Source organism: Mandrillus leucophaeus, unplaced genomic scaffold (genome assembly GCF_000951045.1).
Source record: "Mandrillus leucophaeus isolate KB7577 unplaced genomic scaffold, Mleu.le_1.0 Scaffold110, whole genome shotgun sequence".
NCBI classification, from domain to species: Eukaryota; Metazoa; Chordata; class Mammalia; order Primates; family Cercopithecidae; genus Mandrillus; species Mandrillus leucophaeus.
The window spans coordinates 5,036,075-5,060,365 of NW_012099210.1; positions in this window are offsets into that span (position 1 = coordinate 5,036,075).

A 24,291-nucleotide genomic window follows, 5' to 3' on the forward strand; every position below is an offset into this window, starting at 1 on the left:
ACTCTCTCAAAAACATCAGCCATCTATTTGCTCTACTGAAGAGACCTCAAAAGGTTTTCTCACCTATTGACACTTTTGGGGAGTTAGGGGAGGTATTCCATGCATTGTAGAATGTTCAGCAGCATCTCCAGTCTCTCTCTACCTGCTAGATGCCAGTGGGAAACATCTCTCTTCCTAACTGTAACAATCTAAAATTTCTCCAGACATTGCCAAATATCCCTTGCGAGGAGAACCACTGTACTACATTAGGTTACAAACTTCTTTAAATTGACCATTTTGACACAAATGATATTTTGTCACAGGTATTTTATTTAGTCTCTTTGAATATATGACATTTTGATATAGCATGAAAAGCTCAATCATAAAACTTGAATTTAAAAAAATACATGAAATACTGATATCAAGTATTTTTATATCCTAGAACCTCATTAGAAACTTCGTTCCATCCTTAATTTCATGCTTCACTGAGTCTCACCTCATCAAAGATGAAGTAACTCCCAGGTGTGAGATGGAGAATTAAAATATTTGTTGTTCATTATCTATATACACAAAAAAGTGTATGATGCAACCTTATCAAAATATCCTGGTTAACTAAATTGTCACTCTGTCTCTCCCATTCCTCTCTCTTCCTTTTTTATTCTGCCTGTGGCATAATCATCTATCTCATGCTATCAGATTATTTGGGATGCCCATTTGTGTTAGATATGTGGGGTAGCAAGGGAGAGGTATATACATTAATCATTGGTTAAAGGAACTTGAAATAAGCTGACTATTCACCATGACGGTAAGTTAGCAAGAGTGGCCCATAGAGTAGTGTGAGATAAGGCATAGGTCAAAGATCTCTTCAGTAGAGCAAATAGATGGCTAGAAATTTTCTTCAATGATCTAAAAGGTTGATATGTTAGGAAATACTTTATGGGTTCAAAGACTATACAAACTTAAAGAGTTCAAAGTAACAGGAATCTCTGAGCCTAGAATCATTTCCAGAGATGAAATGATACGTAACCAGTGCTAATTATTTAAGTTCGGACCCTATAATGACCAGTAAGTTTCTTTGTTTTATTTTTCCTACAGGTAAAACTCTAAGTTATTTGGGTAAAATGGAAAATGGCACAAAGGGATTTGGTACAAGGGATCCTGGATTCTCTTTAGGTTCTGCTGCAGATTTTTCTCAACTGCTACAATGCTTGAGCATTGATTTTGGCACCCCTTCTTCCTCCCTCAAATGGGCAGTGTGAAAATCACCATCATTATCATTAAAGAAAGGGAGGCACCTAGAAAGAAGTCAGCCCTTAAATATAACTGCTTAAATGTTAACCAGCTTTGTGGAGTTTGTTTGAGATGAATGACTATTTTCGGATTGCATTTCAGCCATTTATATTAAAATGCTGTATCAGTGCAAAATAACAGAGTTGCTGTGAGCTGCCACCCAGCTGCTCATTTCCCTGTCAGAAGCTGTTTCTTTTCTGAGGTAGTCTGGTAAGAGGCAACTTGCCACCTGAAAGAATATTGGTGGATGTCAAAAAGAAAGACACTCCACGCGCGCGCACGCGCACACACACACACACACACACACACACACAGTGAGAGAGAGGGAAAGAGACTGTTACTAAAACAGTATGTAATAAGAAGAATGCAAGTTGATGTAAAACCCCAGGTAAAAGTTTTAGATCAAACTGTAGAAGATTGAAATGTTTAGAGGTCTTGAAAATAAATTATATTGACTTTTTAGCAACAATAATGATTTAATTCCAAGGATGTATAACACTATCAGCAAAATTTTGAATGAGAGCTTCTCATGTATTGGGACTTGATTCATCTTGGAATCCCTAAGACCTATAACAGGGTCATGAATAGGAGAGGTATTCAATGCACTTTCATTATATTAAATACCATCGATCATTCTCAAATAGATAACCTACAAGTTTTTTCATTTGAATGCTTTATCTTACAGCTTGCCCTGCCTGCTGCAGTCTGACTGTCTCTCTGCCCTCTCAAATTCAGTGTGAACTCATTACATATCTCTCATGCTGGTTTCTTTTTCAGATGCCTGTAATTCCATGGCAAATCTGTTTACCCAATTAACCAGGAACAAAATCTCAGTTGTCTTTAAATTTTCATAACTAGTCACTTTGTCTGTTTATTCCTCTTTTAAAATCACTCTCAAATCTGTTCCTGGTTATCTCTTTCTACCACAGTACCATCCTAACTACGGTATTGAAAGTTGACAGGCCTCTGGTCTCTAATCACTCAAAGTGAGACCCTGAGAAGGCCTCTTAGTTTTTTGTGCCTCAGTTTCTCTTCTGAAAAGTGAAGGTGTTGCACCAGGCCATGTTTTACAAACAGCAGGTCCAACCTTTAGAAAATCTTAAAATAAATACAATGTGTTCCCACCAGCATTTTCTAAAATGTAAAAAGAATAGAGCCAAAAATGCCAAATGTCATCATAAATAGTAAGGATAAATATTCTTATTAAACATTTTTGGGCATGTATGTGTGTAAAACACATTTCTTACTATGGCTCATAGTTAAAAAAATTTAAAAGCTGGAAAGTCATTGCATAATCTTAAAGTCCTTGCATTTATAAATGAGATGATTTTATTCTGGGTCCTTACTGTTTCATGCATAGATTATTTCAATAGCTTTCTAACTATTCTCCCTGTGCAGAGTCTCTCCTTCTTCCAATTCATCATGTACACTACTGGTAGGCTGATCTTAAGTAGCTCCTTCCAAGTGTAATTCCCTGGCTCAAAACCCTTAAATTATTCCCTTTTGAAAGAAAGTCCCCATATTTAGTTTAGCATCACAAGTTTCCCCTTAGTCTGGCTCTACCCTACTTTTATAACTTAATCTTCTTCCTTTGTCCTATATGACCTCTGGATTTCAATCAGACAGACACGTTTGATTGACTGACTTAGCATCTTCTGAACATTCTTTTCAAATTACTGCCCCTAAAACTTGGCCCACCCATTTTCCCAGCTGGGAATACTTTGCCCCCTTTCTCCATAGATTCTAAGGTTATTTTGCCAGAAAAACTCATTCCTTCAAGTCTAAAAAAAAAAAAAAAAAAAAAGCTTGATCAGACCGATTTGGATGATTCTTCAATTAAAATAGAACTGAAAGCTTTAATGTATTGAATTTTCTTACTTGCAGACAATATGGCTTTCTAGTTGTTCAAGCCTTCCTTTGTGTCCCTAGGTAATGTTCTAAAGTTTTCTTTATATATGTTCTATGAAATTACCTTGTACATGATAAACATTTAATAATGGCAACATTATTTACTTTAATGATGAATTAATACCTATTTTGGTTGAGAGAGAGCCAATGCTGCTCATTTTAATTCATTTAACTTAACAATAAAATAGAAAGTTTTTTAAAAATTTAAATGAAGATGATTTGTTGTACAATTTATAAACACTTTAAAAACAGGAAACAACCTTGGATGTAGAATCCTGAGAATTGGGGCTCATTTCTGCAACTCCCTGCTAGTACTTTAAAAGAGACAGAGAGAGAGGGAAAAAAATAAATAAATAAAATAAAATAAAACTTGGTAAAAACAAGTAGAAAATCTAAGTAACTAAAATTTCTCTATGCTTCCACTGACTTATTCTTTATCAGTTTTATTGTTTATAATTCTTTACTCTGACTTTCTTTTCTTTCTATACATTTAAAATATTTTTAGGCCTATTAATATTTGCCTACTCTTTACGACTCACTGCTAAATTGAAGGAAAGCTTCTCTACCATGTAAAGTGTAGGCTTTATACTCCTTAAAAGATAGATAAGATGACCAGAAAGAGGGCTGATGATGATTTGGTGATCGCCTCAATAAGTAGCGTAACTCTTTCCCACCTGGATCAAGAGAAGTTTAAAACTAAAATGAAGAGCAATAAAGGGAACCTAGCTATTAAACTTGTTCTGGATCGAGGCTAATTGAATGGCTTTTTTGGAGCCTCAATCTAGTTTGAAGTGAGACTAAGATAACTTTTATTTTTCCAGCTTTCCCTAAAACTATTATCTGCTTCCCCTTATCATTAAAAAAAATAATAATAAGGAAAAGACTATAACACTATCACCGCAGTTCACATACCGGAAGATCATCTTGGAGGACTTTCCAACTCTTGTATCTTGTGGTTGTAAAATCCATTATCATCTTATTGCATAAAAATAACATATAAATGTTATAGACCATAAAGCTTTGAAGTGTGGTTGTAAATTATATAAGCATATCTGCACATATACATATTCATGTTGTGATGCATTTCCAACAATGAAAAATATTCTTTGCTCCATTGCTGCAGTAAGTTTATTTTCTAAAATACGTTCTGGAGACATCAGCAGTGTCTCCTCTCCTTGCAAATGACTAATGTGAGAAGGGAACTTTGGAAATTACATTGCAATGTAATCATCCATATTGTGTATTGTGGATAAAATTGATTAGAATAATATTGAAACTCCCCCAAGGGACTCTACAATTATAAGTCAAGTCCCAAATGGAAAAGCTTTTTTGAAAAGTTGGCAGATGTCTTAATGAAAATGAAGCATTACAGTAATATATTAAAGCAATTTGTTCATTATTGACAAGCAAATCACTAAACTATATAAATTACTGAATTGGACAGGCAGAATTACTTTTCTTTCAGTGAATGGTTAATCAAATATTACTTTTAAACGTTCATTTGTTTAAATTTTTGATATGCATATTAGTAGACAAATGATTGCCCTTACAGCTGCAAGTCAGCTTTAGATGCAGAAAATTCAAATATTTGAATTTATGTCTATTAGAAACCAAGTTCAACCTCAAGACTGAAGTCTACCATTCGTAATTCACAATAGAATATATAAAATCACCAAGATTTTTTATTATCCTTAATAAACCTGTTTACTTTGCATTTCTGTTTCCCTTTTTACCTGTTTTTGTTTTTAAACAGCCTTTCATGAAAGAACAACATTAAAATAAATCTTTGAGGAACAGATAGAGCTATTTAACAAGGGTGGCAGTTATATATCACCATTCCACCATGTCAGGGATTTGTAATGATATAAAAGTTTGTTTCTGCATTTGTTTCCAAGGACTTGACCAAGCACAGAAGCTCCTGCAACTAGGGCAGATTTATTCTAATAGATTTTTATTCCAAGAACAGGAATCTTTCTGTTTGATATTGCACATGAATATTAAATAAACTACCTGCTGGCAAGTACATAATATTTTAGTCTCTAATTTTAAAAGTACACTGTATTTTAATACCTATTTTTAAACAGATACCAATTTTTATGGAGCAGTACATGAGTTGTTGATGGATAAATCACCCAAGCATGGTTAAAGAGAGCCTAATCTCCAGCTGGTACCAGATCCATTTAATTGTATCTTCTGACCTCACCTCACCTGAGCCTGCATTAAAATCATAATACAGTTCAAGTGTAAAAATGATATACTGTTTGTTCGCCCTGTTTATAGAGGGGCAAACATACAGTTAAATTCGTATGTTTAAAATTAGTGTAGTCATTTGAAAAGGTTGAGTTAGAGCAAACTGCCTCTTAGCGTTTTCTCTGCCGTTTTTTTATTTAAATGACTAGGCTTCCATAGCCAGATGAGACAGGCTGTTAAGAAAGTTGTAGCAGCTTTTCCTGACCAACCACAAGATTGCTCCATCAAACACAGAGAGCTATCAAGCATCATTTAATAATGGAACAGTCCATTTTTTAAAAAAATGCGTTCAGCTGGTGATAGGATAGAAACTTTTGGATGTGCTAAATCCTTTATAAATGTGGTAATATCTCAGAATGGCCTAAACAGCAGACCTTGAGTTTATCTCCATTTTCATTAGGGTAAAGTGTTGTCCTTAGATTCTTGTGGCAGTTTTATTTTCATAAATTACAGTACCTAGGTTTTTCTGTTTTAAGAGCCAGGATTTTTTTAAAATGCTGCTCCAGCCAGACTTATATTGATCTTAATAATGTTTCTAAAAGCTGAATTGACAAAATTGAAAATAACATTGCTTTTGGATTCTGAATCAAAGAAACGATTAGCTAATATTCATTACAACTAACATTTATGAAGAGCTTCCTATACGCCAGACAGACTTGGTAGTGAGTCCCCACAAAATGTAATGCATTGGAGGGTATAGGGCTCCCATGGATAAGGATCTTGTCTTTTTGTATTCATTTTTTAAATCTCCATCACCTAAAAGAGTGTCTAAGAGAAAGCAAATTCCCAATGAGTAAGTATAGAATGAATCAATAAGTATTGTTATCTCATTGAGTTTCTATAACTACCCTACACAACAGGAAATATATGTGTATCCCCATTTTACAAATGAGGAGCATATCTACTTAACAGCAGAGACAAAGTTTGGGGATATACCTGTCTGATTCTGAAGTCTTTGCTCTTAAATGCTATGATAATAGCCCTGCCATGGTGTGTATTAGGGTCCTCCAGACAAATAGAACCAATCAGAGATAGATGATAGATAGATAGATAGATAGATAGATAGATAGATAGATAGATAGATAGATTTATTAGGGCAATTGACTGAAGCACTAATGGAAGCTGAGAAGTCCTATGATAGGCCATCTGCAAGTGAGAAACCAAGGAAGTCAGTAGTATGCCTCAGAACCAGAGGGGCTACTGGTATACCTTTCAGTCCAAGGTCAGAGACCTAAAAATTTGAGGGGCTGTTGGCGCAAGTCCTGGAGTCCAAAGGCCAGAGAATCTCGAGTTCTGATGTCCAAAGGCAGAAGAAGAAGAGTGTCCAGCTCACAAAGACAGTGAGAGAATTCACCTTCCTTCTGCCTTTTTGTTCTATTCATGCCCTCAGCTGATTGGATGGTGAAGGCAAATCTTCCTTACTCAGTCCACTGATTCAAAGGTCAATCTCTTCCAGAAATACCCTCACAGATATACCCAGAAATAATGCTATACCAGATATCTTGGCATACGTCACTCCAGTCAAGTTGACACCTTCAATAAAACCATCATAAGCATATACCTTATCAACTTGGCATCCATACGCATCTCCTTAAACCACACAATCTTCAATAAAGGCAATAACAATGTTACAGTTTTATCAAACAGGATACAACTGTTCTGCATACAACCAAAAACGCACTAATCCCATCACCAGAAGAGGAGACAAAGTTCTTAAGTGATGCTCACTTTTCTCCTGATATTCCATAATTTAAATATTATGATGAAATATTAACAATATTTAAATACTGATATAAACTCAATACAACTTATATTACATAATAAAGGAATAAGAGAAGAAAGAAAGCAAAGATAATTGTTTAACATATATGTGTATATATACACAAACATATTCTTACAAAATAAGGAGAAAATATTCATGGCAACTACCGTCCTTGTTTCTATAACTGATCATTTGGTTGTAGCTGGTATTGATAGCTATCTTCTTCTATTACCCACTTTGTATTCCCTTTGACTTCAGGAAGCACCTCATCTGGTTGTGGTTCTATATCTCGGGTGCGGGTTTGACCCAAACCTTCATTCCTAAATGATCTGAGCCATTTGCAGTCTTGCCTGGATTAGGTTGTTATAGTTTCCCATTGACCTTAATCATAGAGCCATGGTAGTGATCCCCATGATCACTTGTATTTTAGACATACTCTTCCTCACGGCCACTGTGGAGTACTAGTTCACTTTCCCCTTGGTAATCTGAAATGATCACCCGGCCACCATCATAACTCCCTTCTTAGCCTGTTGACTCAGAAGCATGAGGAGCCCAAAGTGACCAGGTGGTAGTCTTAACCTGCGGTTTAATGGAATCATTGTGTCCTTGGCAGAAGAATCCCTTCCTCTGGAAGTAAGACGTCTAGGCCAGCAGAGCATAAAGTCACAAGAACAAGAAGAAAAAAAAAAATTGCCAATAGGTTACTAGGGGTAATGTGAGTGGTACCACTCCCATTTCCACCTCTTGATTCTAAGACTCATGAATCTTGGCTATGGGAGAAACTGTACCATATATTGGACACTGATTCAGAGCATCTACAGCTTTCTGGAGAACCTTGCCCCAGCCCTCTAAACTATTATCATCCAGCTGGAGCTGCATGTGCAACTTCAAAAGGCCATTCCATCATTCTATAAAGCCAGCTGCATCAGGATGATGGGAAACATGGTAAGACCAGTGAATTCCATGAGCGTGAAATCTTCCCAGTTAATTACAATGTTGGGATCCACTTTTGTCTCTAATAGTTGTAATAATCAGTTTTAATAAAATAAGTTCTTTCTGTTTCTATAGTTTACAATGCAGATCCTTTTCCACATCCATATCAACTTAACTACACCCAAGTTTTATGACATAGTTCACTGCAGCATATACACCTGGTTCCAGACATTGACTATATTAATCATCTTGATCTATCTAATGGACATGAATTATTTTCCTAAACTAATTTTATCTTTTTCTAGACAGTTTTGCAGAAAGTAGTATATCTCTCTCTGAACTTACATTTTATTGGATTGACTTCATAATGATGAAGAGTGCATCTAACATTCAGCTAGAGGAATCTCAAGGTCAGAAAAATCACAATTTTTCTGTTATGCTGTCCAAAAAGAAGCAAACAAAAAAGCCAAACACAGTAACTATATTTAACTTTGCAGGAAACATTTGCTTAATGATGAAATTATGAGGGTCGAATGGCCAAATGCAATGACTGGGAAGTACTTGTGAGAGTATTTGCTAAGTTTGGAACTGCAATAACATGCCGATCTTTACTGTTAAGTGTAACCGTGTCCTTGGGAGGACCAATATAATCTATTTCTTGCCATGTATTTTTCTTAGACCATTCAGGTAAAGTCAGGGTTAATTGCTAATTGATTTGTTATAGGTTCATCCCTTTATGTCAATTCTGTCTAGCTGTCATCCCTTTTTCCTGGATCACTGAAAGAACATTACAATTGGTCTTCCATCTCTAGACTGTTCCTTGCCAATTTCTCAACACAGTCCTGCCAGTTATTTTCTACAGTATAAGCTGATAATGGCATCCCCTTGTGACTTTATAACACTTTTAAGGTAAAATTCAAAATCATAAACTTTTTCTTGCAAGATCCCTTACAATCTCTTTGCTTCCTACAGCTCTCATCTCCCAACACTGTTCTGACATGCATCTTACCAGTCAGCCTTACTGAAAATCTTGTAGATCCTTGAATGCATCATCTGGAATGGGCATCTGTGCCTTTGTTCCTCCACCTGGAATGCTCTCTCTACCACTGGCATACCACACACTTACAACCCTGCACACACGTTTTATCTATTTAGTGCCTACTCATATTCAAAACACACTCCAAGTGCTGCTTCCTCCATGATCATCCCTACTTGCTTCTGATTTAAAAGCCTTTCACCTTGCTTCAACAAGCACCCTTGAAATTTATCCCCTAGCACCTAGTACTCAATACTCAAGCAGTTTACGTGTGTGTCTCCTCTTCAAGACTGCATGTTTCATGAGACAAGCACCAGGTATTCTTATAGAACTGCATATTCCCAGTGCTAGTAGAGTGCTAGTCTCCTTGTAAATATTCAGAAATTGTTGGGTGGGCTGGGCGCGGTGGCTCATGCTTTTAATTGGAGCACTTTGGGAGGCCGAGGCAGGTGGATCACCTGAGGTCAGGAGTTCGAGACCAGCCTGACCAACATGGAGAAACTCCGTCTCCACTAAAAATACAAAATTAGTCAGGTGTGGTGGTGCATGCCTGTAATCCCAGCTGCTCAGGAGGCTGAGGCAGGAGAATCACTTGAAACGGGGAGGCGGAGGTTGCCGTGAGCTGAGATCATGCCATTGCACTTCAGCCTGGGCAACAAAGGTGAAACGCTATCTTTAAAAAAAAAAAAAAAAAAAAAAAAAAAAAAAAAAAATTGGTGAATGAAAGAAAAAAGGAAGGGAAGGAGAGAAGGAAGGAAGGAAGGAGAGAAGGAAGGAAGGAAGGACGGATGGAAGGAAGGAAGGACGGATGGAAGGAAGGAAGGGGAAGGGAGGGAAAGGGAAGGGAGGGAAAGGGAAGGGAGGGGAGGGGGGGGGAGGGGAGGCGAGGGGAGGGGAGGGGAGACAGAGACACAAGGAGAAGGGGGAAAAAAGTGTGATCAAGAATCTCCAATGTAAATATTCACAAATTGTTTGATGAATGAATGAAAGAAAATAAAAGGAAGGAAGGGAGGGAAGAAGGGAAGGAAGGAGGGAGGGAAGGGGAGGGGAGACGGAGACAGAGAAATGCATAGGAGGAAGGGAGAAAAAAGTGTGATCAAGAATCCCCAAATGGTTGCTTTGGGTAGCTTGTATATTTGTTCTTTGGCAAAATCATATGCTGTAGAGGACAGAGCCCTGAACATGAACTACCTCCTGGAGAAACTCTGGGTAACCCTCTGTTCACTCACCTTTAAAATGGTGGGGTCTCTTAGGGTACTTTCCACTATGAAATTCTGTGATTACCACCTTAGATGTAAAAAGGAATTAAGTGAAAGATGCCTGAAAACTAATGGGATATCATACTAGTTTTGTTAACTAGTAACATTTAACATTCTCAAAGACCTTAACCCTGCTGAATATTCACCTCCTATTCATTATATTTCATCAAGATTGTATGTAGTAATCTATGTCCTAAGTAATTATGAGTCAAGTAATTTAAGTAGCATGAGCTAATTTTGAGTATTACATGAAGTGTCACCTCTTAAACGTGTGACAGGGAAACGGTAGTCTCCAATCTTTAAGGTACAACCAATTTAATATTTTCAACTTTTAACCAGTGATCTCTTCTCAAGCAAAATTTGCTTATAGCAAATGTAAAAGTGATAAAAATATTTAATCTGTAAAACTGACCAAAGCAGTGTTGCTTGATTTAATGAGTGGGGGGTAGAAGGTAGCCTGGATTCCTGATGGTTACATAGCTGTTCTTTAAATGTCATCCTTGAGACTCCTCTGTTTGGGTGCTGAGGACTCCTTGGAGCATAATTTGAAAACCATTACAACAAAACCATTATGTCTAACCCAACATCCTCAGAAAAAAAAAAGAAAATGAGATCCAGACGGTCAGTGATTTGCACAACATCTTGACCGATTAGTTGTAGCCAGGAACACTGGTTGTCTCTTTTTGACAACGTATCTGCACCATGGTAGCCTGTAATTACTGGGGTCGAGTTAGGTTTCGTGCAACAGTCACAGGATTTATTAAAATCCCATAAAAGAACCTTGGCTCACTTTCTCTTCTTCCTATCTTCCAATCAAGCATCACTCCATAAATGAGCATATAGTTTGGCTTTTTACATGGGTGATTTGTGGTTCTTGGGTCTTATGGATTTAAGTCCTGTATAGCAAGTTTTCATTTACAAAGAATTTTGTAAGCAATTAATAATCATCATAAATGCTTGCATTATATCTCAGAAATAATTCCAGCTCCTGTCACATTTGTGGTCATAAGCAAGGCTTTACAGTGGGATTCCTGGAACACCAGAAGTGGAATTTTAAGTGAAGTAGGGGTTTCTATGTTGAAAGGGCACCTTTTCTTCATTGCTTTTAAATAAAGAGTTTATTGGTGTGGTCAGGTGGTTAATAATTCCCCGACCACCAAGGGGAAAGAGAAGTCTCATATTTTTTTTTAAGTGCTTAAGTTTTTTCAAAAATATTTCAACCTTATTTTTCTTTAAAACATCATTTTTTGAAGCGTTCGTTGTATTTTCAGATCCTTGCATTTTCTCTCATTTATTACATAAATCTTAAAAAAATAAAATAACAGAAATAGTATCTACTACATCTCTTCATGGTACTAGAAAGATAAGATTGGATAGCAAATATTAAGAAAAATTATAAAGACATTTAACCACAAAATCCTATGGTTAATCTTCATGTTTGTCACTTTTCGTCAAGCTCAGAGATTAGCAATCACTTCTGGAGGTTCTTAGAAGTGTTTGAAATTGTAGGATCAGGTTATGTCTAACCCATTTTCTGGAAGCTGCCAGTCCTTGTGAATATGTGTTAATAATGACAATAGATTTGTCTGTGCACCATGAGCCAGGCAAGTTCTCAATGTTTTTACATCTTTAACTAATTTAATCATTCAAAAATCTCCATGAATTAAGTACTATGACTATTCCAATTTTAATAAAGAGAAGTCTAAAGCCCAAAGAGTTCATGTAATTTTCCTAGTATTGCATAATAATGGAGTATATGGACCAAGGCACTCAGCGACCAATGTCAACATTTTTAAACACTGTGTTATACTATCTCTTTCTATTGTTTACATTGGGTAGAATCCCTACAGAGGGATTGGAGGTTGATAAAAACTATTGAGAAACTCTGTCTTCCAAAACAACAAATAACCCTTGTCTGGGTGACCCACAGGCTTTACCTGGACCCCTAATGAGCCAACAATCCATAGACCAACTATTGAAATGTGTATTTAGGACAGTCCTACCCTTCTTCTCTCCCCTTGTACTTTTTAAATAGATTTGGTCTTAAGGTACAATGATTTGTGACTTGTCTTATTCTCCCTATTGTAAATTCTAGAAGGACAGCAATAATGTCTTATTTGTAGCTCTAATTCCTGCTTTATTAGGGACTATGTCTTATAGATACTGGAAAACTGAATTTTCCAGTAGAACCAAAGAATACTACATTCCTTGGCCAGGTGATATGCTGGTAAATGTTTAACTACCAACTCTGGAGGAATTTTTAAAGTCCTGCTTTGTAGCATTTTCCAGTTCCCATGGTGTAAATACTATTACCATTACAAATTTTATCTACTAACTAACATAATGTCCCTGAAAACAGGAATTAGAGAGTTAGGAAGAGATGCTAACAACAGGCTCTCACCAGCTGCCAGGGAGAATGAAGGCACATGGCTGTGTTGGCCGTTTAAAAAAAAAATGCAAGTCCCACTGAAGAAAGTTGATGAAAAAGAAGAAAAGATAGGAATAAATCTTGACTTCACAATTTCTACTAAACTCTCACAAACCACCCTAAGGTTGCATTAGTGGCTTCTTCTGTCACCTACTCAAAGCACTTTGCAAACCATTCATCAAAGTGTTAATCTCACTGTCTTTTTACTTGTTCTGATTCCCCTAGTAGATTGTAAACTCTTGTTGTTTTTTGTTTTTTTTTTTTCCGAGACAGAGTCTCAAAGAGACTACAAGGAGATTGTAAAGTCTTTGAGGGCAGAGATTATGTTATCATTGTTTTAGCCCCTGAGTCTGGCCCAAAAAAAATACAATTTTGTTAAATTATTGAATAAATGAATGCTTGAAAAATATGGTTCTACCACAAGAGATTGTATCCATTTCTTTATTAGCAACTAGAGGTCACGAGTATTCACCTGGATTTTGGTCTTAACACAAAATTTTCCTGTTTTGTTGATTTATGGTTGATCTGTAGCATTACCCTTCAACATAGTTATTTGTAGTTGGTGATTAAGTTCTGTGGACTTGTGATTAAGGAGTAATTAATTTTCCATACTTAACAACACTAATGAAATTTCATGTGAAATGAAAAGTAACTACAGAATTAGCATTTGCATCTACTTAGCAGCTTGTCTTCATTATACAACAAACAGAAACGAAGTACTTCAAGTTCATCCTAGCCAAAAGCTTGAGAAGGGAATGTAAGGAGCTAGCTAAAGAGAGACAGGCGGGAAAGCAGACAAATAAGCAGAGAAGGCTAACGTAAATTATTATAGATGTATTTACAGAAATGGGTTATCAGTTTTATTGCAGATATACTGGATAATAGAAAAAATTGAATAATTTATCCAGCAATTTTCACATAAGCAATATTATTAAAATGAAGACATGAAGGAAGAGGTTATAGAGGAGAATATATAGAGGCCATGAATAAATGCATTAGGCAGCAGAGATGGTGAATGTTTTAGTAGGTTTGGACTAGGTTTAAAAAAAAAAGGAAGAAAGTACTTAATTTCTGTGAAGTCTTAAAATATCTCCTGAGGGGAAGAATTGCCCAGAGTAGGAAAGTTTATTTCCATCTTTTTATTGCCACTAGTGTTTTCAAAGACTAAAAGCAAGTCTTTGCATTCTATATTCTGGAAAATATTAAAAAGAGTAACAAATTAGAGGGTGGTGATAGGGGATGGGGAAAGAAAAGCTGAGGAAAAAGAGTGCTCGTAAGCCAAATAAATGTGTACATGAAGATAGCTATGAAGAGCCCCAAACTGCCCTGTGCTGTTTTGCACATTTAAGGAAAGAAAAAACATTTTTTTTTAATACAAATGCCCCATTTTCTCCTTAACATGTATAATTACATTAATGCCATTGTTATTTTATATTTCCATAAAATATTATTTTTAAAAACATACTGACCTTTAATTGCAGATTAAAAAACAACAACATGTTGCCATTTTCACAAGAAATAAACCTAGATGCTAGCTAAGCAGACTTGATTTCTTTAGAAGAGTCATAGGATATTCAGGCATAAATTCCTGTTAATAAGTGTTTGTTTTTCAATAGGATGGAGCCTTTCATTTAAACAAAGACAACTTTTACAACTTTAGAAAAAGATGATCCCTCCAGTTAAGAATATTTAGAAAAAAAAAAAGGATTTTTTTGAGTATTAAATCGATTTCAGCACAATACCTTCTAATAGCCGGAAATGTTATGAGCACTCCTGAAACCAAGTTCAAAAGAAAGTGTGGATGTTCTTCTGTAGTTAGTGGCTGCTCTGTTTGAGGGGTATGTGTGCCTGTGTGTGTGTGCATGCACGCATGCGTGTGTATTTCTTGCTAATTCTATGCTATTGGATAAACACAGAGATATGAAAAATACATGTATTTGTCTTTGGGGTTTTTTTGAACAATATTGCCTATGCTATTTAAATTATTGGAAATTGCAACTTTCTGTTTCAGTGAATTTTCCAGATATCAAGTATTTGTGTTTTTGAGCACCAAATTGCTTTTCTTTAATAAATGTATTCATACTTACCTAAAACATTTTAAAGTCCCTGCCTTCCTAAGCAGAATAGATATAATTGATGTTTTGACTCCCCATTAGTGTCATTAATAATAGTGCTTACTGTTTAATGCTGCCATACAAGGATACCCCAAGACCCACTAAATATATTGGGTGTTTTGGTTCTACACTGAGGGACTCCAAAATGCTATGTGTTTTGAGCGGTTTACTAACAGTTTTGTCTGCCAATAATAATACTCTCTTTATCATTATTTGTTCTCTGTTAAGACCTGAAACTGAATCATCATATTTATCAAAATGGTGCACATTAAAAATGCAAAGTGGAGTTTTGGTTTAAATATTCTAACATCCCTTCCTTTTAATATTTTTGTAGAGATCGGGTCTCTCTTTTTTGCCAAGGCTGGTCTCGAACTCCTGGCATCAAGTTATCTTCCCACCTCCGCCTCCCAAAGTACTGGGGTAACAGGCTAAAGGTGTAAGCCACCACACCCAGCCACCACACACATCTCTTTACATTAGGTTTAGACTCACTCTTTTTGGTTGTGATTAAAATAAACAAGGTATTTACAATACTTACATGTGAAACAATGAAGTACTGGATGTTTTGGGAAATCATTAAGATCACTAACAATATAAAAAAATGAAAATAAAGTCCTGTATGAGAATCTGACTCAAAGATAAAAAGTTTATTCTAGGTCCACTGGGTATGCTGTTGGTTCCTCTTGTCAATTGACATCTCGAGGATAGATGGAAATATTTCAGAGACTGCTCTTTTATCTGAGAAAAACTGTGAGTGTTCATTCTCTCTCCCCACCCTTGGGCCCTCTCCTTCCCTCTCGTTTTCATATGCATGCAGCCACCCTCCCACACACATCTCTTAAGCCTTTTCCCATAAGGAGGGGTGTTCTATCCATGCATCTTTTTTAAAAATAATAATAATAATAATAACTTTTCTTGATTGTCTACCCAAGGTTCCTTCTGCATTTCAGGCCACATGTGCAATATGAAGCAACAGAGATAAAATCATGACAGATGACAAACATGGCTCATGTATACACATATGTAACAAACCTGCACGTTGTGCACATGTACCTAGAACTTAAAGTATAATAATAAAAAAAAAAAATCATGACAGATGTTCTGAGTGAACTGAAGCTGCTGACCATCTACCACTTTCTCCTCCACCAGCTGTAGTTTCACGACAAAGAAAGATGAAAATTTACCAAGGAAAAAATCTCTTTTAGGCCATAGAGATTAAAGTGCAATTGTAAATGTTTTTGTTCCATTTCTCTGGTTGAAACTCATTTTATACCTGAAACATTAATAAAAAAGTATCTAAAGATAGACTGAGTACATATCTTTTAAGAGCAGAAGGAGGAACTCTTGCTAATAATGAAATGGGCTTCAGCCCTTGGGCACTGGAGAGTCCGTGCCAACCAGGAGTGGAAGGGATCCCCCAGCACACCAAAACGTGGTCAGACTGCTTCTTTCTCTCTTAAGTTTATTTTATTTTAAGTTTGGGAATACGTGTGCAGGACATGCAGGTTTGTTACATAGGTAAACGTGTGCCATGGTGCTTTGCTGTACCTGTCAATCCATCACCTAGGTATTAAGCCCAGCATGCATTCGCTATTTATCCTAATGCTCTCCCTCCCCCAACCTCCCTGACAGGCCCCAGTGTGTACTGTTCCCCTCCCTGTGTCCATGTGTTCTCATTGTTCAGCTCCCACTTATAAGTAAGAATATGCGGTGTTTGGTTTTCTGTTCCTGTGTTAGTTTGTTGAGAATAATGGTTTCTAGCTCCATCCATATGCCTGCAAAGAGCATGATCTTGTTGTTTTTATGGCTGCATAGTATTCCATGGTGTATATGTACCACATTTTCTTTATCCAGTGTTATCATTGATGGGCATTTGGGTTGATTCCATGTCTTTGCTATTATAAATAGTGCTGCAATGAACATGTGTGTATGTATCTTTTTTTTCTTTCTTTCTTTCTTTTTTTTTTTTTTGAGACAGAGTCTTGCTCTGTCTGCTAGGCTGGAGTGCAATGGCATGATCTCGGCTCACTGCCTCACTGCAACCTCCACCTACCGGGCTCAAGCAATTCTCCTGCCTCGGCCTCCCGAGTAGCTGGGATTACAGGCATGTGCCACCACGCCTGGCTAATTTTTGTGTTTTTAGTAGAGATGGGGTTTCACCATGTTGGCCAGGCTGGTCTCGAACTCCTGACCTCAGGTAATCCACCTGCCTCAGCCTCCCAAAGTGCTGGGATGGTAGGCATGAGCCACCACTCCCAGTCGTGTGCATGTATCTTTATAACAGAATGATTTATATTCCTTTGGGTATATATCCAGTAATGGGATTGCTGGGTCTAATTGTATTGCTGATTCTAGGTCTTTAAGGAATCGCCACACTGTCTTCCACAATAGTTGAACTAATTTACACTCCCACCAACAGTGTAAAAGCGTTCGTGTTTCTCCACAGCCTCGCCAGCATCTGTTGTTTCCTGACTTTTTAAAAATACCCATTGTGACTGGCATGAGATGGTATCTCATTATGGTTTTGATTTCTATTTCTCTAATGATCAGTGATGATGAACTTTTCTTCACATGTTTGTTGGCTGCATAAATGTCTTCTTTTGACAAGTATCTGTTCATATCTCTTGTCCACTTTTTTAATAAGGTCGTTTGTTTTCTTCTTGTAAATTTAAGTTCCTTGTAGATTCTGGATATTAGACCTTGTCAGATGGATAGTGTGCAAAAATTTGCTCCCATTCTGTAGGTTGTCTGTTCACTCTGATGATAGTTTCTTTTTTGCTGTGCAGAAGCTTTTTTTGTTTTTGTTTGTTTGTTGTTGTTGTTTTGGTTTTGGTTTTTTTTGTTTGTTTGTTTGTTTTTGACAGTCTCACTCTATTCCCCAGGCTGGAGTGCAATGGCATGATCTCGGCTCACTGCAATCTCTTCCTCCCTGGTTCAAATGATTCTCATGCCTCAGCCTCCCAAGTAGCTAGGATTACAGGCATACTTCCACCACAGCCAGCTAATTTTTGTATTTTTAGTAGAGATGGGGTTTCACCATGTTGGCCAGGCTGGTCTTGAACTCGTGAGGTGATCCACCCACCTCAGCATCCCAAACTTCTGTGATTACAGGCATGAGCCACCACACCCAGCTGGCAGAGCTCTTTGGTTAGATCTCATTTGTCCCAAAATTTTTGCTTTTGTTGCAATTGCTTTTGATGTTTTTGTCATGAAATCTTTGCATGTGCCTATGTCAGGTTTCAGGTTTTACATTTAAGTTTTTAATCCATCTTGAGCTAATTTTTGTATAAAGTGTAAGGAAGGGGTCCACTTTCAATTTTCTGCATATGGCTAGCCACTTTCCCAGCACCGTTTATTAAATAGGGAATCCTTTCCCCATTGCTTGTTTTTGTCAGGTTTGTCAAAGATCAGATGGTTATAGATATGTGGTCTTATTTCTGAGATCTCTATTCTGTTCCATTGGTCTATGTGTCTGTTTTTGTACCAGTACCATACTGTTTTGGTTACTGTAGCCTTGTAGTATGGTTTAAAGTTGGGTAGTGTGATGCCTCCAGCTTTGTTCTTTTTGTTTAGGATTGTCTTGGCTATATGGACTCCAAGAGCAAACAAACCCAAAAGCTAGCAGAAGGCAAGAAATAACCAAGATCAGAGCTGAACTGAAGGAGATAAAGACAGAAAAACCCTTCAAAAAATTCAATGAATTCAGGAGCTGATTATTTGAAAAAAATTAATAAAATACTCCACTAGCTAGACTAATGAAGAAAAGAGAGAAGACTCAAATAGACACAATAAAAAATGATAAAGGGGATATCACCACTGACCCCACAGAAATACAAACAACCATCTGAGAATACTCTAAACACCTCTATGCAAATAAACTAGAAAATCTAGAAGAAACTGATAAATTCCTGGACACATACACCTTCCCAAGACTAAACCAGGAAGAAGGTGAATCCCTGAATAAACCAATAACAAGTTCTGAAATTGAGGCAGTAATAAATGGCCTACCAACCAAAAAAAGCCCAGGACCAGATGAATTTAGAGCTGAATTCTACCAAAGGTACGAAGAGGAGCTGGTACCATTTTTTCTGAAATTATTCCAAACAATTAAAAAGGATCCCTAACTCATTTTATGAAGCCAGCATCATCCCAATACCAAAACCTGGCAGAGATACAACAAAAAAAGAAAACTTCAGGCCAATATCCCCGATGAACATCAGTGCTAAAATCCTCATAAAATACTGGCAAACTGAATCCAGCAGCTCATCAAAAGGCTTCTCCACCACAATCAAGTTGGCTTCATCCCTAGGGTGCAAGGTTGATTCAATATATGCAAATCAATAAATGTAATTCATCACATAAACAGAACTAAAGACAAAAACCACATGATTATCTCAATAGATGCAGAGAAGCTCTTTGATAAAATTCAACATCTCTTAATGTTAAAAACTCTCAATAAACTAGGTGTTGATGGAACATATCTTAAAATAATAACAGCCATTTATGACAGACACACAGTCAGTATTATACTGAGTGGGCAAAAGCTGGAAGCATTCGCCTTGAAAACCAGCACAAGGCAAGGATGCCCTTTCTCACTACTCCTATTTAATATAGTATTGGAAGTTCTGGCCAGGGCAATCAGGCAAAAGAAAGAAATAAAGGGTATTCAAATAGAAAGCGAGGGAGTCAAAGTGTCTGTTTGCAGATGGTATGATCTTATATCTAGAAAACTCCATCATCTCAGCCCAAAAGCTCCTTAAGCTGATAAGCAACTTCAGCAATGTCTCAGGATACAAAAATCAATGTGCAAAAATCACAGGCATTCCTATACACCAACAGTAGACAAGCAGAGAGGCAAATCATGAATGAACTCCCATTCACAATTGCTACAATGAGAATAAAATAGCTGGGAATACAGCTAACAAGGGAAGTGAAGGACTTCTTCAAGGAGAACTATAAACCACTGCTTAAGGAAATCAGAGAGGACACAGACAGATGGAAAAACATTCCATGCTCATGGATAGGAAGAATCAATATCATTAAAATGGCCATACTCCCTAAAGTAATCTACAGATTCAGTGCTATTCCCATTAAACTACTATTGGCATTCTTCACAGTCAGACTGCTTATTTAAGGGTGTCCCTGATTCCTTTCCTGCTCACTAGGCAGGACCTCACAACCAGGGCCCCCAGCCACCCCTGTCAGTGTTCTCTGGCCGAAAAAGATTTGTAACCCCCCTGGGATGGAGCTCCCAGAGGGAAAGGCAGGCCACCATCTTTGCTGTTTGAGTGATTCAGCCTTTCTAGACTTCAGGCTTCGGAGTGTCAGAGATGACCAGTGGCTGAAGAGAACTCCTAGCACAGCATGGTTGCTCTACCAAAACATGGCCAGACTGCTTTTTTAAGTAGGTCCCCAATCTCATTCTCCCTTACTGGGCAGGACCTTCCAACCAGGGTCTACAGCCATCTCCTACAGGTGCCTTTGGGCCAGCAACAGGACTATAACTTTCTGGGATGAAGCTTCCAGAGGGAGGGGACAGACTGCCATCTTTGCTGTTTCACAGCCTTCACTGGTGGTACCTCCAGGTATTGGAAAATCCAAGGCAACTAGGGACTGGAATGGGCCCAGCCATACTGCAACAGCCCTACAGAAAAGTAGTCAGACTGTTACGTCAGTGTCTGTTTCCATATCTCGTCATGGAGCAGGTACTCCAGACCTGGGCCTCCAACCACTCCCTGCCAAAGCAATCGACCCAGTAGAAACTCAGCAACTTTCTGGACAGAGCTTCCCGGGCAACTAAAAGCATCTGTCATTGCCTCTGTAGCGAAACTGCCTTTGCCACTCTCAGACTAATGAAGGAGCAAAGATCCTAAGTGCCTCATCCACACCTCCAAGGTGCAGTTGACCCAAGGAGAGGAAGCCAGTCCATCTCCCGTGGGTCCCTCACACCCCCAGCTGCTCATCACCAGACAGGGAATGCCTGGCTTAGGCCCACAGCACAGTCCCTCCATCCTGGGCTGACTGCATTGAGCAATTGCTGATCTGCATCTCTCTGGGGTGGAGTCCCCAGAAGACAAGCAAATGACCCTCAGCCACAATCACTACTAAGATACCTTCCTCTTAGTAGGTATCTTAGCTGGACGCTGTGGCTCACACCTGTAATCCCAGCACTTTGGGAGGCCGAGGTGGGCGGATCACGAGGTCAGGAGATCGAGACCATCCTGGCTAACATGGTGAAACCCCATCTCTACTAAAAATACAAAAAATTAGCCGGGCATGGTGGTGGGCGCCTGTAGTCCCAGCTACTCAGGAGGCTGAGGTAGGAGAATGACATGGACCCGGGAGGCAGAGTCTGCAGTGAGCCAAGGTTACACCACTGCACTCCAGCCTGGGTGACAGAGTGAGACTCCACCTAAAAAAAAAAAAAAAAAGGAAGAAAAGGTACCTCCCCTCTGCTGACTCCAAACTGGGGAAGGAACATAAACACTGAGGTCACCCCAGAGCTGCAGTGGGCAGCCCAAGAGTGTCACGTTGCAATCTATAGCCAGCACTCAGAGGTAGAGGAACTCACACTTACTGATAATTCAGAGGAAGCACGGATACAACTATGAGGAAATATAGGGCAAGAGTCTTGCAATCGAGCAAGAGTCTACCAAATGACAAATAAGCCTAAGTGCCACCTGCTGGATCACACCTCAAAGTTTCAACACCAAAAATACCTCACTAACATACTCCCCTCTGAAGCCAGAGACAAAGAGGCAGTTTCAAATAAAGATGCTACTCAAAGGCCAGACATGGTGGCTCATGTCTGTAATCCCGGCACTTTGGGAGGCCGAGGCTGGCAGATCACTTGAGGTCAGCTTGGCCAACATGGTGAAACCCCATCTCTACTAAAAACACAAAAATTAGCCAAGCGTGGTGGCAGGCACCTGTAATTCCAGCTACTTGGGAGGCTGAGGCAGGAGAATTGCATGAGCCCAGGAGGCAGAGGTTGCAGTGAGCCAAGATCATGCCACTGCACTCCAGCCTGGGTGACAGAGCAAGAATCCATTAAAAAAAAAAAAAATCCTAAACAGAGCCTCAGCCCAGTGGAAACACCAAAAAGAAATCTATTGACTATACTCAATCTACACTGCAGTGAAAGGAGCACCCACATGCAGACATGAAAAAGAACCAACACAAGAATTCTGGTAACTCAAATGACCAGAGTGTTGTATGTCTCACAAACAACTGCACCAGTTTTCCAACAAGAGTTCTTAACTAGGCTGACTGGCTAGAATGACAGAATTAGAATTCAGAATATGGATAGGAACAAAAATCATTGAGATTCAGGAGAACAGCAAAACACAATCCAAGGAAAATAAGAATTACAATTAAGTGATACAGGAGCTGAATGATGAAATAGCCAGTATGGAAAAGAACCTAACGATCTGACAGAATTGTGTGAATAACACAATACGGGAATTTCACAATGCAATCACAAGTATTAGCAACAGAATAAATCAAGCTGAGGAAAGAGCCTCAGAACTTGAAGACGAGTTCTGTGAAATAAATCAATCAGACAAAAATAAGAAAAAAGAATTAAAAGGAATTAACAAAACCTCTGAGAGTATGGGATTATGTAAACAGGCAAAATCTATGAATCATTGGCATCCCTAAAAGGCAAGGGATGGGGGAGAAAGTAAATAACTTGGAAAACATACTACAAGATATCATCAATGAAAACTTCCCTACCCTTGCTAGAGAGGTCAACAGCCAAGTTCAAGAATTCAGGATTTTCCAAGGTAAAAATGAAAGAAACAATGCTAAAGGTAGCTAGAGAGAAAGGGCAGGTCACCTACAAAGGAAACCCCATCAGGCTAACAGCAGACATCTCAGCTTAAACCCTACAAGTCAGAAGAGATCGGGGGCCTATACTCAACATTCTAATATCTAGAAAGCCCCATAGTCTTGGCTCAAAAGCTCCTTAAAAGTTGCAGGATACAAAATCAATGTACAAAAATCACTCGGATTTCTATATACCAACAACAGCAAAGCCTAGAGCCAAATCAGAAAGGCAAGTCTATTCACAACTACCACCAAAAAATGAATACATAAAATAAAATACCTTGGAATACAGCTAACCATAGAGGTGAATGATCTCTACAATGAGAATTACAAAACACTACTCAACAATCTCTACAATGAGAATTACAGAACACTACTCAAAGAAATCATAGAAGACACAAACAAATGGAAAAACATCCCATGTTCATGGATAGAAAGAATCAATATCATTAAAATGGCTATAGTGCCCAAAGCAATTTACAGATTCAGTGCTATTTCTATCCAACTACCAATACATTCTTCACAAAATTAGAAAAAAAACTATTTTAAAATTCATATAGAACCAAAAAAAGAGTCCGAATAGCCAAGGCAATCCTAAGCAAAAAGAACAAAGGTGGAGGCATTATGTTACCCAGCTTCAAACTATACAGGTTACAGTAACTGAAACAGCATGATTCTGGTACAAAAACAGATACATAGACCAGTGGAACAGAATAGAGAGTTAAGAAATAAGAACACACACCAATGACCATTTGGTCTTTGACAAGGCTGACAAAAACAAACAATGGGAAAAGACTCCCTGTTCAACAGATGGTGCTGGGATAACTGGCTAGCCATATGCAGATGATTGAAACAGGACCCCTTCCTTATACTATACACAAAAATCAACTGAAGATGGATTAAAGACTTAAATGTAAAACCCAAAACTATAAAAACCCTGGAAGACAACCTAGACAATACCATCCTGGACATAGGAATGGGAAAAGATTTCATGACAAAGACGCCAAAAGCAATCACAACAAAAGCAAAACTGACAAATGAGATCTAATTAAACTTGGGAGCTTCTGAACAGCAAAAGAAGCTATCAACAGAGTAAACAGACAACCTATAGAATGGGTGAAAATTTTTGCAAACTCTCCATCTAACTAAGGTCTAATATCCAAAATTTATAGGGAATTTAAACAAATTTACAGGAGAAAAACAAACAATCCTATTAAAAAGTGGGCAAAGGACAAGAACACATGCTTTCCTAAAGAAGATGTGCATGCATCCAACAAGCATATGAAAAAAGCTCAACATCACTGATCATTAGAGAAATGCAAATCAAAACCATTATGAGATAAGATACTAGCCAGAATGGCTATTATTTAAAAGTTTAAAAATAAATAAATGAATAACATTTGCTGTCAAGGTTGCAGAGAAAAGGGAACACTTATACAATGTTGGTGGTAGTATAAATTAGTTCAACCATTGTGGAAAGCAGTATAGGGATTCCTCAGAGAACT